This window comes from Chelon labrosus (assembly GCF_963514085.1).
Source record: "Chelon labrosus genome assembly, chromosome: 8".
Taxonomy (NCBI): Eukaryota; Metazoa; Chordata; class Actinopteri; order Mugiliformes; family Mugilidae; genus Chelon; species Chelon labrosus.
This window is the reverse complement of record NC_140358.1, coordinates 15613216-15627555: the sequence shown is the minus strand read 5'-3', so window position 1 is coordinate 15627555 and position 14340 is coordinate 15613216.

The following is a 14340-nucleotide window of genomic DNA, read 5'->3' as shown; positions in this document are numbered from 1 at the left end:
ACATAAGTGGTAATTTGAAGAACTGCAGCTTTAGGCAGTTCCACATTAGTATGTTGTTGAAGGTTCTCCTTCTTTGAGGACGTGGTACATCCAAACGACAAGCTGAAACAAGGGTAAATGGACTTGTAGGGTTTCCTGAAGACACTCCGCCAATCATCCGAGTTGCTTCGTCAGCTCTCGCTTCACTCTGCTTCACGTTTCAACAACATCTTTAGCAAAAACTGATATTTTTGGGCAATGCAGCAGCAGCAGGAACAAGCTTTGAACACAACTCTGACACATTTTTGCTTTTTACGGTGTGTCATAATACACACAGAACAGCATTAGCAATCATTTGTAGCGGTGTGTCTGGCCACATTTTGAATGTAAGTAATTTCTCTTCCAGCTCTGCTTTAGCTCCCACAGTCCCCGAGGAAATGATTGGCTCTTTAGCTGCTCAACCACTCTCTTCACCAGCTAGTCTGCCATTTGGTGCTGAGCAGGTAGCGTAGGAAGCTTTGAGAGCTTTCTGTATTCTACTTTCCCCCAAAAATAGCTATACGAGAGCAATAAGAGTAACTGGCAATAAATAAATAAATCAATAAATCAGACAACAAGGAGGACGGAAATCTAAAATAATTAACACAAAATCTGTGAAGCTCTTCAGGGGCGCTGCCAGTTTGAGTCATTTGTGCAGTAATTGTATGTGCTTTAAAGTTGTAAAGCTTAGGATCCAGGTTTAAAAGTACAGAGCTGTTGCTTCGATTGATTATCTGGTTTGCAAAAGTCGATTTAATAGCAAGTAACCTGCAACATTCAAAATGATTGGCTCTTCTGTAAAAGTCTTTAATATTACAGAGATGTATTCGAGGGCAGTCATTGGTCCACATTCTGGGAGATTTATTTGTGTCTGGGAGAATTGCAATGATGTTGTGATGTTCCCGTACAGCCAGCTGGAAACGCTCATCACATCAAGTACAAGAAGAGTGATGGTTTCCTTACCAGACAGAATCATCCTTCCAAAAGGTAGACAGGGAATTTATAGGTCATATGTTGTTCCTGCTATTATAAATCTCAGCTCCCAGGATCCTTTGCGCCCTGTGGGCATCAAGCGCATCCTCACAGTCGATAACTGGCAACAAATAATGTGGATTTACTGCAGTGAGTGATCACGAGTCCCTCCAACGAGCTGGAAATAACAATTGTGTGTTCCAGTTTGTGAGGTTCACAAAATATGCAAAGAAACATATTTACAGCATGAACATGAACAGCAATGAAGTGAGTTGGAGGTATTGTGCCAAAAAGGGGAAAAGTACATGAGTCTAAATAAACTCTGCATGGAAGTTTGTAAATAAGTCCCAAAATAAGGCCTAACAGATAGCTCTCTTGACATTGACCATGGCCAAACCTCCATAAGGAGGAAGATATTTTCATCCTGAGAATTGTTTTGCACCATGACATCTGTGGGCAGCAGAGAGAACCGGGGACTTTCTGTAGATGATCGAAAAATAGGTCCGGACCGTTCAAAACCACTGAGAGTAAGATGGATTATGAGTGTTTGCTAAATTCCAACTTGGGAGACGTGCAGGGAAGCATCCAAGTTCAGCTCCCACTGGATACTCGTTTCAGGTGTGTTTCCCTGCCAGTGATCAAACAAAGTTATCAAAACCGCTTCTGTTTAGCGTCAGTCATCACCGCGGTGATTTATGTCTCGTCCCTCGAGTGAATGGTGAAGGAAAACGCTTCATTTTTTATCTCCACCATCAACATCTGCTCCCAGAAATCAATGAATTTTCTCTTTGGTGTATCAGTGTTGCAACCCAAAACAAACAGATCCGGGCTTGTTTTTTGGATCTCATGAAATCGTGTGAGTGCAGCCGCTTAAGAGGATACAAATATTTAGGAACAGCTCAGATTCTTCCATGTTGGGGCCACATGGTTGCAGTTATGCTGAGAAATGTTGAACAGGCACAGAGTGTTTGTATATGCATGCTATATTTATTTGAGCTTGAGTGCATAAACTGCACATGTGTGGTGTGTCCATGTCTTCAGAGGACAGTATGTGTATTACTGGACATGGAGTCTCCGGCAGGAAGTCAGTGCGATTGTGTCGGATCACAAGTATAAATGGCTTGAACCGGCGTTGACTACGTGCGTAGGTTACGGCATCTAGGTCCCGCAGAGGCACAAACTCCACTTAAGAGTAGTATAGATAATCTTATTTTGGCAAAATAAAGAACACAATATCAAACCATTCTTTTAATGAATGAACATTAAATCAGCTCATTATGCCTTCCAGTACTAATCTGTTTTGTCTTTACTATATATTGTGTATTTACAATTTTAACATGTATCAGATTTATGACAATTTCTTAACCAATACCAGCTAACAGTAGATTAATTTACATTTTCAGAAGACTGAGTCATTCAGAAAGTTTTGTGTCCGGTCATTTAAACCCTTGCTTGTATGGCTGTAGCTTAAAAAAAAAAAAAAAAAAAAAAGTCTACTGATGCATAAAAACAACTTGTCATTTGCTTGACCGTCACTAATGAACAGAGCTTTCACACATGTTCATTTGATTCCTTTCATTTTTTTTCTTTCTTTTTTTGTTTTCCATCTGCAGCTTGTTCAGATATTTTTATTCAGCGTTTCTGCCACGTGGCATATGTGCTTATCATTTTTCTCTTTTTTTTTTTTAATTAGAATGAAAAGGTGCCGTTCAATTTGAGCTCAGTTAATGAATCAATGCTCTAAATGATAGCGGTGAGAAACAGCCAATTTCAAGGAACATTGGTTTTTGGAAAACTGACCTTGTGAACCTGAAAAACTAGAGATTCATTTTCATTAGCTGCATGTTACTGATGAATTTCTGACTGAAAAAAAGGACTAATCAAATATAGTTCCCTTTACACTTTGGGAAAAACCTCTGAAATGTTAATTGGCAAGACCGTATGATTCATCACCTGAAATAACACCGTCTCAATCTGACTCCCCCAGACGAAGATAAACATGTTAGACCCTGTGAAGAAGCACATGAGGCCCAGCTCCTCCGTGGTGACAAGAGAGCTCTTATGTCACAGTTTTAAAGTTGATCCTGGCCTCTGACATCTTGGATATATCAGATATATTTTTTCTCAAATACATTTTCACAAAGATTGCATGAATCCCACCCTGTCCAGCAGCATCCCCTTGCATGTTCCTGACTCTCCCAGTCATCTAATATTAACCTAATGTAAAATGAAGCCAGAAGTGCCAAAATCCTGCCCAAACCTACAGCAGAGATAAAAATATTTACTCTTGGCCGTAGGTGCCCACTTGTTGCTTTCATCTCTGTCATCTTCTCTCATAGTCTCCATTCTGACACACAACATACAGCAAACTTTGTTTACCAGCCTTGAATCCACAACCATGTTTGTCTTCTCATGACGAACAAAAGGTTATAGTATCATAGTGTCAGGGATGTTTGAATCCCATCTCCACTTTCAGGAGCCGGGCATTCAGGAGAGCCGTGACATCTGGATAAATCAGCGTGTCAAATCTCTGCTATGAAAAAGGCCAACGGCAACTTATGTGTTCATGAGACAATAAAGACATCGTGCTTCCAAGGGCAACCGTCCACTCTTGTTATTCAAGACGACAAATTACTCACACATATACAGACAGGCAGGAAGATCCATCCATACATGTCACAAGAGGTCACTGAATAGTTCAATAGTAATTATAATTAAGAGAGATATACACTGATCAGGCATAACATTATGACCTCTGACCATCTTGTGACAATTCAGTGTTCTGCTGGGAAACTTTTGTAACTGGCATTCATTCATGTGGATGTTACTTAGACATGTACCACCCACCTAGACCAGATCAGGCACCCACACACCATACACTCCTTGATGGCAGCAGTCATTCCCAGCAAGATGCAGCCTGACACACACACACACACACACACACACACGATCCACAGAGGCCCCTCCCCTCAAACCATAGGACCCAAAGTCCCCCACTAACAACATCCTGTTGCCAGACACCACAGGACACCCTCAGAGGGCCCATGTCCATTCTCTGATGAGTCACAGCTGTTTTGGAGGCACAAGGGAGACCTACACAATATTAGGAAGGTGGTCATAATGTTGTGCCTGATCACTGTATGCTCCAGTGTTTGCAACAGGTCCAACCTAACTGAAAATCCAAGTAAGATTTTAGACAAAAGTTAGCTAACTCTCTCTCCTACGAGCTCTCTAAATTATTCCATATGTCTGAATATAATAACTATGTAGTTTGAATGATCTTAAATCTATAACTAGAACTTGCAGGTGTATATTGAACATACAGTTATTTGCTCATACTGATTCTTAATCTGGCATCTTCTCCTCTTCTTGAACAAAACGTAGTAATAGTTGTAATTTCCATGTCACTGCAGGTCAGCAGTAATTGCTTCCAGACCACAGCCCCTGTGGTTGACTGAGCTCACCAGACCCACAGCAGCTGCCGCACTGCAGCTCGTTGTTTAGGGTTTTCCTCCTGTGCTTGTGCTGGTGAAGTTTGATATATCGTAGCCAACTTGATTGTAATCAGCCTCGTCTTTGGCCTTGATCTTTCAGAGGAGCCTCTTATCTTATCACTTCCAGTTTTAAGATGATCATAACTGTTGTGGGGTTTGGGCTGTTTTATTTGATACGCTCCGCTCCAAGAAGTGAATTTTACAGATATATTTTATGGCAACCTTTAAACCTCTCTTACTGCTGCTCCAAACATAAATAAATAAATAAAAAAATACAACCTCAAGGGATATATCAGCTTAGTTTCCCTCAAGAGCAAGATATACTGAAATAGCATCCGGCAACAAGCTACGGAAATTGTTGTGCTTGTTAAGCATCTGTGTTCATGACATGAAACTGATTTTTTTTTAACGACTGAAAGAGGTTGGGTTAACTGATGTTTAAGTTTGTTCGGAATATCTTCCTTCCTGTTTAAAGCTGCGGAAAACCTGCACTATGTCAGTCTCTCCACAGCTTCACATCATATAAGGAATAAGATCTTAGAATCAGTTTGTTCGTGTAAAAATGTTGCCTTAGAGTGGGTAGACGACTCTGTCCTTGATGCTGGGGGAGATAACTCATCTACTGCACAAGCTTATTCAACCCTTAACTCACAAACAGAAACACTCAGGTTTCTTGTTCACAGCTACGCAGCTGCATTAAAGTGCTCATTGCCCTGGGTATCAAAGTACTGCGAGGCTCTAGAGATTGATTTCACCTGCAGAGAGCTTGTACGCACAGAGGCACAGAAATTTTTTAGATGTTTGTCTGCATCTACCACAGTGGTCCACGACCCAGGGGCATCGCACCACATGCCCTGAGGGTAAAACAAGCATGTTCATGGACAGCGTGGTATGCACAAGGCCATATAAACAGCTTCTGTTCTCATTTGTGGCTTCCTGCCTCTCCCTGCCTTCCTCATGAGTCCTAATAAGAGGCTGCCGTGACCGGCTTCCCATGTGAAAACCAGCTAAGCTTGCCAAAAAGGCCAGGGCCCAGCTCCACCATCCAATATTTTCAAATGGATACTTTGGACTAAAAGTCAGTATATCTGCCTCATCTGTAGTGATTATGTCCATTTCCATTGAATAATATAACTTGAAGAACGGGGGCTCAGTCAGTCCTCTCTTCTATTTGAGTGAGATGAGGAACATGTTTTCTTCATGTAATGTAGGATTTGTCATGTTCATTTTTGCGGAACACAGTTTTAATAAATTATTCAAACGAGTACAAAAAAGATAATACGCACCCTTAAATAAATATATTTACATATAAAACTTCAGTGACGTCACCTATAGGATTCCTGAATAGAGAGTTTAAAGCTCAATATGGGTGGCCACGTCTGTCGCCATCTTGGCAGTGCCTGACTCCTCCTACCTCCCGGCTAATTAAAAGAGGAGGTGGAGCATGAGTGGAGCTGACGCAGGTGGGTTATGGCTAGGCAGAGACGGCAAGCGACCTGTGATGGCCCCCACCTGTCACTCAAAGAAGTCTCACCCTTACGCATGCATGACTTGATATAATTTAAATATTTATTAGATAAACATCCACCCATCAAATAGCTGCGATGAAAAGAGAAATGAGCTGCAGAGAGCAAAGCTATTCTTTGCACCAAGCTGCGAACATGTATATTTCCGCTTCAAAGCTGGGCGTATAAACATGAAGGTCTATGGGGGATGACTCACTTTCCGAGCCAGCCTCAATGGCCAATTGAGAACATTTCCAGCACTCATTGCTGCTTGGTCACACCATCCTCACACTTTATAGCTTAATATATCTTTGTAGAAATAGACAGAGCCACACGGAACAAAAATAATCTATTAAGAAGCCAAGTTGCAAATCACGTTCTAAGCATTTTGTGAGGAATGATTTGAAGCGGCCGACTATCACTGATGTTGATATGAGTCACGTACAGCAAAGGTGGAAGAACAATGGGAATTATAACAGATTTCCTTCTAGTGTGTTTTTATGGTCGGAAATGAACTAGGGCAGTCAGAGTTGACCATCTCTGACTCCTACCTGGAATAACCCTCTAAGCATCAACACTAGCTCTGTGAAACCAGGACAAATTACAGCAGGAGCCTGCACTCTCCTCTTTTAGTCCAACAATGTAAGGTCACTCAAGCCCCTGAATGGACAAACGGAGTAAATAATGTGAGCCATAAAACCCACACTAACATGCAGCCCGTGTAACCAGTCTGCCTGTAAAGAATGCAGAGTGGCCCATCGGATCCACGTTGCAGACGACGGGGAGGAAAACCAAATGGCTTTAGAATATATTTGCCATCTATCACACACTTCTTCCACTTTCTGTACACAACATTACTGCGTCACGGTTTAAGTAATAGAGAAGAGAGTCAAGTGCTTCTTGATGCACAGCATAAACTAGACGTCATGGTTTAAAAAAATACTGCAGAAAACATGATTTAATGATGATTAATTTGATTCACAGCTACATGGTAACACTGAATGGCTTTTGCTCTCTGATGCAAGGGGCATCTTAATGACACTCCAAATAAAAAAAATATTATTATTATGTTGTTTTTTGTTTTTTTTTAAATCCTTCCTATTCCTGGAAATATTTTCTCACAGTTTATTGCCCGTAGGAGACGACAAAAAACTTCCATAAAGCTGAAATGGAATTCACCCTGCTCCCTCACGCCCTCACGAGCCCCCCTCATGAGCCTCCCTCACATGACCCCCTCACGAGCCTTAAATAGTAACGTATGTGTTGACAGCTTTAGGTTTTAAAGCTGCTACCGCTTGAATTTGAACTCTGACTTCTTGAGAGTCTTAGATGAAGTGTTTACACCAGTGTTGTCGTTTTGTGTAGACAGGCCTCCAGGTCAACAAATACATTTCAGAGCTGGCCTTTGTATTGGCTGCGTTTTAAACCATGTGCCTGCAAAAGCAGATCTGCTGCTGGTTTCAAGTTGGACAGAAACAATTTCTGCAGAATAATTTTATTTGTGTGAGGTGGAACGACTTCTCACTGTTTCTCTGTCTTTTATTAAGGGGTTGAGTTGTGTGTGCAAATTGAGCAAAACTCTCCCTATAATATTGTAGATATGTGGTGTTATAGGCGGTTTAGGCTTCTGCGTTAATTTGACGCCGTAGCTACGGCAACAGCGGAGCATATGCACACTAACGCTGTAGCTGATGTGGACCTCCCCAGAAATTTAACTACACGCCACGGCGACACAGACCGCAAAAGCTGTGATTGGTCCACTTGGTAGTAGCGTGTTGCCACTTTTTAGTATTTCGGACTGCTTCTCCATCTCCACAATTTTCAAGTTGATTGATTTGGATGAATGAAAACGGACTACATCGAGGAGGAGGTTCGGAGATACAAACATTTGCATGACTCGTCTTCGGCGAAATTTTGGCGAAACTTTCACTCGTCATTGTTGAAAGTGAAGCAGGAAGTAGAAACAAAAACGAACCTGACTGGCAAAAAAGACAGTGTCTGGGTGGCATTGTTACAGAGCAAGCCAGACTGACAAGCGCACATGACTCACACCGGCGAAGGCTACGTGCGTAGCTTACGGCATCTATGTCCCCGTAGCACCCTAAATGAGCCTTCAGAGGTGGTACTCTATGGTTCCACTGTTGATGTAATCTGTCTGCATGTATATAGCACAATATAAATACCTCATTATGAGGGAGTAATAAATCATTTTCTACAATCAACAGCGTTCATTAAGACTAAGTCTCTGAAGGTGAATTGGTGTGATGGGGTAAACAGGGATATATTTCAGTGCTTTACTAACTGTGAGGCATCATCTGAGAAATCTCCGTTGCTGGATACCACTAAATGTGAGAAAATACTGAGTGTGAGAATGTGAGTCAAAAGTAGCTCTGTTTTTTTTTTTTTTTCTTCTAAAAGGGACTTTCTTAAGTTCCCTTCAATGTGGACTCAATAGACTTCATCCTTGGCCTGAGCCTTGGCCTTTAATCTGGTTCTCAGGTGCCAGAGAAGGCCTGGCCGTTCATAGGCTTACTTTCAGGGAATCAGTCCCTTGGTGTACGTAAAATGTACTTGGCTAATAAACCGATTCTATTTCAGTTTGGTTGGTTCAAAGGGGCCACTTGTTTTGGAAGAAGAGGACAGTCTATCTGTTCTTAAAAAAAAAAAAAAAAAAAACAGGCCAGCACCAAACACAGAAATCCAACAATGTGCACAGGGTGATGCAGATCGAATGTGGCTTGGCAAATCTGAAATCATAGCATACAGCTTCTCTCCTGGAACAAAATGGCACACTTTATTCAGGTGAAGTTGAAAGGTCTGCGAGATATGGAGGTGGGGTGCCGCTTCTGCGTTAATACAGTCACTGTACCAAGCTTTCCATTTACCAGTCTGTCTACACCACTACCCCCACGTGTGGTCATGAACTCTGGGAAATGACTGAAAGATTACCAGAATGAGTTTTCTCAGCGGGGTGGTTAGGGATTCACCTCGTTTCAACTAAGATCTGTTTTGTGTCTGAAATTTAGTGTATTATATTCTCTATTCTGCGTAGTGTTAAATGTAAGGACAATTATTTCTTGAAAGGATGGAAAGAGGAGACTCGGTTTTTCGTCGACCACTTTTGGAATACGCGCATGGAGCGTATCCCTGACAAACACAGGACTTCTAATGCAATGGTGGGAAATAAGTCATGTGGAGACAGTTTTGTGGGATATTTTTTTGTGATATCTTTTGTGAGTACCAGTGCCTATGAGCTTTTCCACATAGTCAAGCAACTGAATAATCTGTTAGCTTTTTTTTCCAGCTGCCTGGCACCCAATGTAATCTCCCCCAAATCCACTGCCAAAATACCAGACCGGAAAAAAAAAGAAAAAAAGAAAAAATGACATTTTACAAGGACATGGGAGATCAGTTCCCATAGGAATAAATGAACATGGCTGATTCACACTTGTACCCGGCATTATGAGGGCGTCTCCAAGATTTTGCAAGCACTTTGGGAAAGAATGAGAGTAGAGCTGCAGCTCCTCCACACTGAGTGGAGCCAGATGAGGTGGTTCAGACACCTGATAAGGATGCCGCTTGGGCCTTCTACCTTTTGAGGTCTTCCATGTAGGGCAGCTGGGCAGGGGCCTTGGGATCAAGCTAGGATTTGCTGGAGGGACTATATGTCCCTGTAGGCCTGGGAGTGGCAGGGGATCCCCCAGGAGGAGAGAGAGAGGTGTGTGCATCTCTGCTCGATCATCTCCCCGAAATGGTCTAAGCAGTTTGCAGAACAAATGAATGAATTCCTCTCTTTATGGGGTTGTACTCGAATAGTGCAATTATTACCCATAAACATCATTGGGCATTTAACATTTATTTTCCACATTATGTCTCGTGAACTCTTTAATCATCTGACCAGTTCAGCGTAATTATTTATATGTGCCTTACTCCATCTCGTGTATGTAATATTGATACTTTCAAAACAAGTCTGGCTCCATCTTAGTTGTTTACTAACGGTACAGCAGAGGCTGCTGCGTATTAGCGCAATTTTTTTTGAAAAATCCTTCTCGTCAAAATATCACTAGTCAAGTCGGTGCCTCGGCAGTCAAACAAAGAATGCGGTCTATTTATTTTTTCTGTTTGCAACACAGGCATGTGATTTTTCACGTCCGAGGTTTGTTGTCCTTGAAACGGAGTTCTACAGTCACACAGTTAAAAAAAGACATTTGCTCATCCCGCCGCCGCATGTTCTTGTTGTGGTTGTAGCGTCGCTCTAAAAAGGGCAGATGATAACTGTACGTGCATGGGTAACATGTGCTCACCCCCCAAGAGAGGTTTATATTTGGAGTTTATCTCCCCAAATATACTGAGCAAGAATGCGCCTCTAGATTTTGGCAATCAGCGGACAGAAAATTTTCCACAGCTGCCTCGGCTAATTTGTCTCGACCATCTCGTATGGCTGCCGTGACACATAGCAACCATTTATATAAACAGACTACACTGGCATGGCAGATACCTTAGATCTGATGAAGAATGGCGGGTTTTTATAAAAATATAAAAATGCTATTTAAGTGTCACACTAAATGATCGCACATGATATATGGGTATAGTATAAATAGTTTGACAGAAGAGTCCCAAAATGTCCACTTAATGGGTCTCTCTGGGGCATTCAACCATTTCATTTTGTCAATATGAGTGAAAGAAGTTTCCTTTTGTCTTGGTGATACATCTGTTGACATTGGAGCTCAGTGGTTCTTTTCATTCACAGCACTTTCAGGACTTGGCGTCTATAGCAAACTTCATACGTTCATTAAAACTGTTTAATGTTTTTGGAAAGCCAACCTTGTCTCCTAGAGAGTGACAAGGAAATTACTTTCCCAACTATGTCTACTAATGCAGTGCCAGTTCACAAGATGCGTATTTCAGCTTGCATCTTTCTCAAAAATCACTCATCCAAACGGCTCGGCACTGTTCCTCCTCGTGTCCTGATCAATACACCTGCTGTGACAGAGCCATGGACTTTCTTTAGGTGCAACGAGGTTGGTGCTGTGGCCTGACAGCTACAGATGATCAAATAAAATAAATAACAGCTGGTAATAAGGTTGCATATAATCTGATGTTAGAGTGAGCTTCAGTCAGTTAATGAGCTGCTGAATGCACATATATCGACAATAGTGATGTGGTCTCAGCCTGCTTGGAATTGATTTCTCTGCAGTGAGAGTACACGCTGTCCGCAGACCTACAGGATAATATTATACCGTTTATAGGATCATAATTTATATAACCCAGCAGTTTACCTGATGCTCTTTGGAAGATAAACTGGCGGGTGAATAGGTCGTTGTATGCATACAGAGCATGCCTTCTCCTTCTGTGGTGTCTGGCAGCAGCAGTGCTCAGCATACACATTAAACGTCGGCCCCTACCCTGCTAACAGATTATTCCCCCGATCTCCTGAAATCCAAATTTGCAGAAAGACTATGACTAAGCACAAACCCGTCTGTAACCGTGTTTAGGGTGTGCCAGAACTTTGTCTCGATTATTTTGCCTCAGTTGCCCTGTGAGCACAAACTGAATTAAATGCAACATAACTGTATGAATTACTCTCTGAGTCAGAACGAAATCTAGGTGAGAAGGCACCCTCTCTGAGATCTCACTGCAGATTATCTGTTGGTAACAGAAAAACAACTTTCAGCCAGAGTTATACAAAAACCCAGTCTGAATGATGACTTGGCTAAGACAATTAGTAAACATCTGATAGCAACTAGAAAGCTGCTAGCTCTCACATGTGTTACCTTGTGAGATGAAAAATAACGTTCAGTGTTGCACTCTAAAGTCCCATTCATCAACAAATGCAAAACCAGAACAGTTTATTGTTTTGTTCATTTATTTTCTAGGCTTTAGGGTGAACAATATATATATATTTTGGGGACCTAACTAATCTATTTAAGACCTTTTGTGCCGCTTTAGAGTTTATGCATTGCTACTTTTATCTGGAAGAGGCCGACCAGCTGATGAGTCATTTATTGAATCTTTTCCTCCCTCTCTCACACATACACAGGATGCCCTCACACTTTTTTGGATTAAGGATTCTTACAAGGAGCTCACATGCACCTTTTTGATACCCGATCATCTGATCAGTCTTTTACATCTATTCCCTCTCTCTCCCTCACATACGCATGATGCCACACTTTGTTTTATTTCTCAACGCAGTGGAGTATACAACTTTGCAACTTTGCTTCGAGGGGAGTAATAATGTTTCCACTCTCTTATTCTTTCTCTTACTGTACTTTAGGGTTTTTAGGAAGGGGTCCTGCAAAGCTGGGTGGTGTGTGATTGTGATTTGAATTGCAACACAAACTATCACAGGCAACCAATACTCAAAACAAAACATTTAAATCAGTAACTCATTGGGTGGAAGGGCAGCTCTCGACAAAGGAGGATGCAAGCTTTAGTTTTCTTGGATTGCTAAGAGCTGGGGGGGTCATCCAAGACCACCAGAGGCTAAGTTTTTCTTGGCATACAGGCAGTGAAACCTGTCAGATGCAGACCATCAATAATATGCCATATAAACTCAAATAAAACCGCAATGTGTAAGGGAAACGGATATCCCAACAAGCTGCTGTTGCACATTTCATTTTTCTTGAGATCTCTGGCCCCACGTAAATCCAACAATGATGTGTGAGCTGTTTATGATAGCTAAAGAATGGAAAACTACGCGTAATCAATTTCAAAAGGGCAAGTGATATTTTGTTTACACAGCTGTTTTTCAATATAACATGTATTTAGCCAGTCAAGAAAATTTTAGATCATTTAAAAAAAAAAAAAAAAAAAATTGGGGGGAGTGTAAATTTGAAGTCTATCGCTTTCAGCTTATGAGACACTGCAGCTGCATTTTCACTTTACTCTTCATCCCCGTTGCTTTTAAACATCTGTACAGGACAGAAGCAACAGCAGCTGCCAAAATTCTGTAGTTTGTCTAGACGCAGAACCGGTTCAGCCTAAAAAAAAAGAAAAAAAACAGAAAAGAAACTCCATGATCTCATCTATCTGCACCACAGAACTGTGGTGATGTGTGAAAGCACTAATTTCCTTTGTAATCTGATGCCAAATAAACCCCATGCTGGTGTTGCCAAAGCCAGTGTAGATACCTGTTGTGTAGAACAAGCTCTGCGTGTTCAATAGGGAAAAGAAAAGTAGACCAAACACATTTCATTTCCGAGACTTGTGAGTGTTGCTTCTCAAGGAGAAATTTCTTCAAACCATACAAACAGCAGGGAAAAAAAAAAAAAGACTGATCGAGCTGCAGTGCTGCAGTAGAAGAGAGACACTGACAGGTTACATAAGATTTTTATTTAGTGCCGTGCTGTTCAAATTGGGAGAAAAAAAAACAACAACAGCAATTATTTAGTTCCCCAGTAAAATACACGATAAAATAAACGGATGCCATCAAAAAATATATATATAATGAGTCAATAATCTGTCAGCTGTCCATCAAACGACGACTGGGACAGAGACCTCGAGCTGAAGTAGAAAGCTGTTGCTCAGATCTTTATATAGCAGCTTTTTATAGCAGCTTTTATAAATGAATAAACATCGCCTCGGCCTAACAGCTTGTCTTTTTAACCAGTTTCAGTGGCTCACAGATTTAAACAGCTGTAGTTTTATTACGCCAGGGCGAAGGAGAAATAGTTACTATCACACAGCTACGACCAAGATCCACAGTGACTGAGTTTAGATTGGCCCTAAAACAGAAATTTTGGAATGAGAAGTCTCCACATACCACATTTATGTGACATCTATGAACTTTTTTTTCAAATATTTGTTTCGTTTGGTTGTCGTTGCTAATAATACTCTCTAAAAACATTACAAGTCCCAGCTCGCTAGCAACCCAAGATATCTAATAATGTTTGTGAATACGACTTATACATCTAACAGTGGTTTCAGACCCTGTAAATCTGCAATACCTGTTTTTTGTTTGTTGACTTCAGGGCAATAATGCGGACATTCACCTTTTCTGCTGATAAACTCTTAAGCAAAAGTGCTGTCAATAAGCTGCAACATTACCATCAAGTCTGAGTCGTGCTCTTGGACACCTGATGAACGTCAGTCTGTTAGTCTCTTCTTTAAGGTCAGATTGTACTTTCTACCAACTGCTGAGGGAAATGTCTGACTCTGGTGCTGCTCCGCTATATATTCACAGCTGCTGACTGTGTCCGTCTGATATTTCGAGCCGAGCAGGTAGTTCACAGTGAGCTTTTAGAGCTGCCTGCTGTGGCTGAAAACGATTCTAGTAGCAGGCTGGAACGGTAAAGAACAAGCTGAAAGTCGCCATAAAGCTGTGTAAAGTTGAAGGCACCTGCTGATTCTGC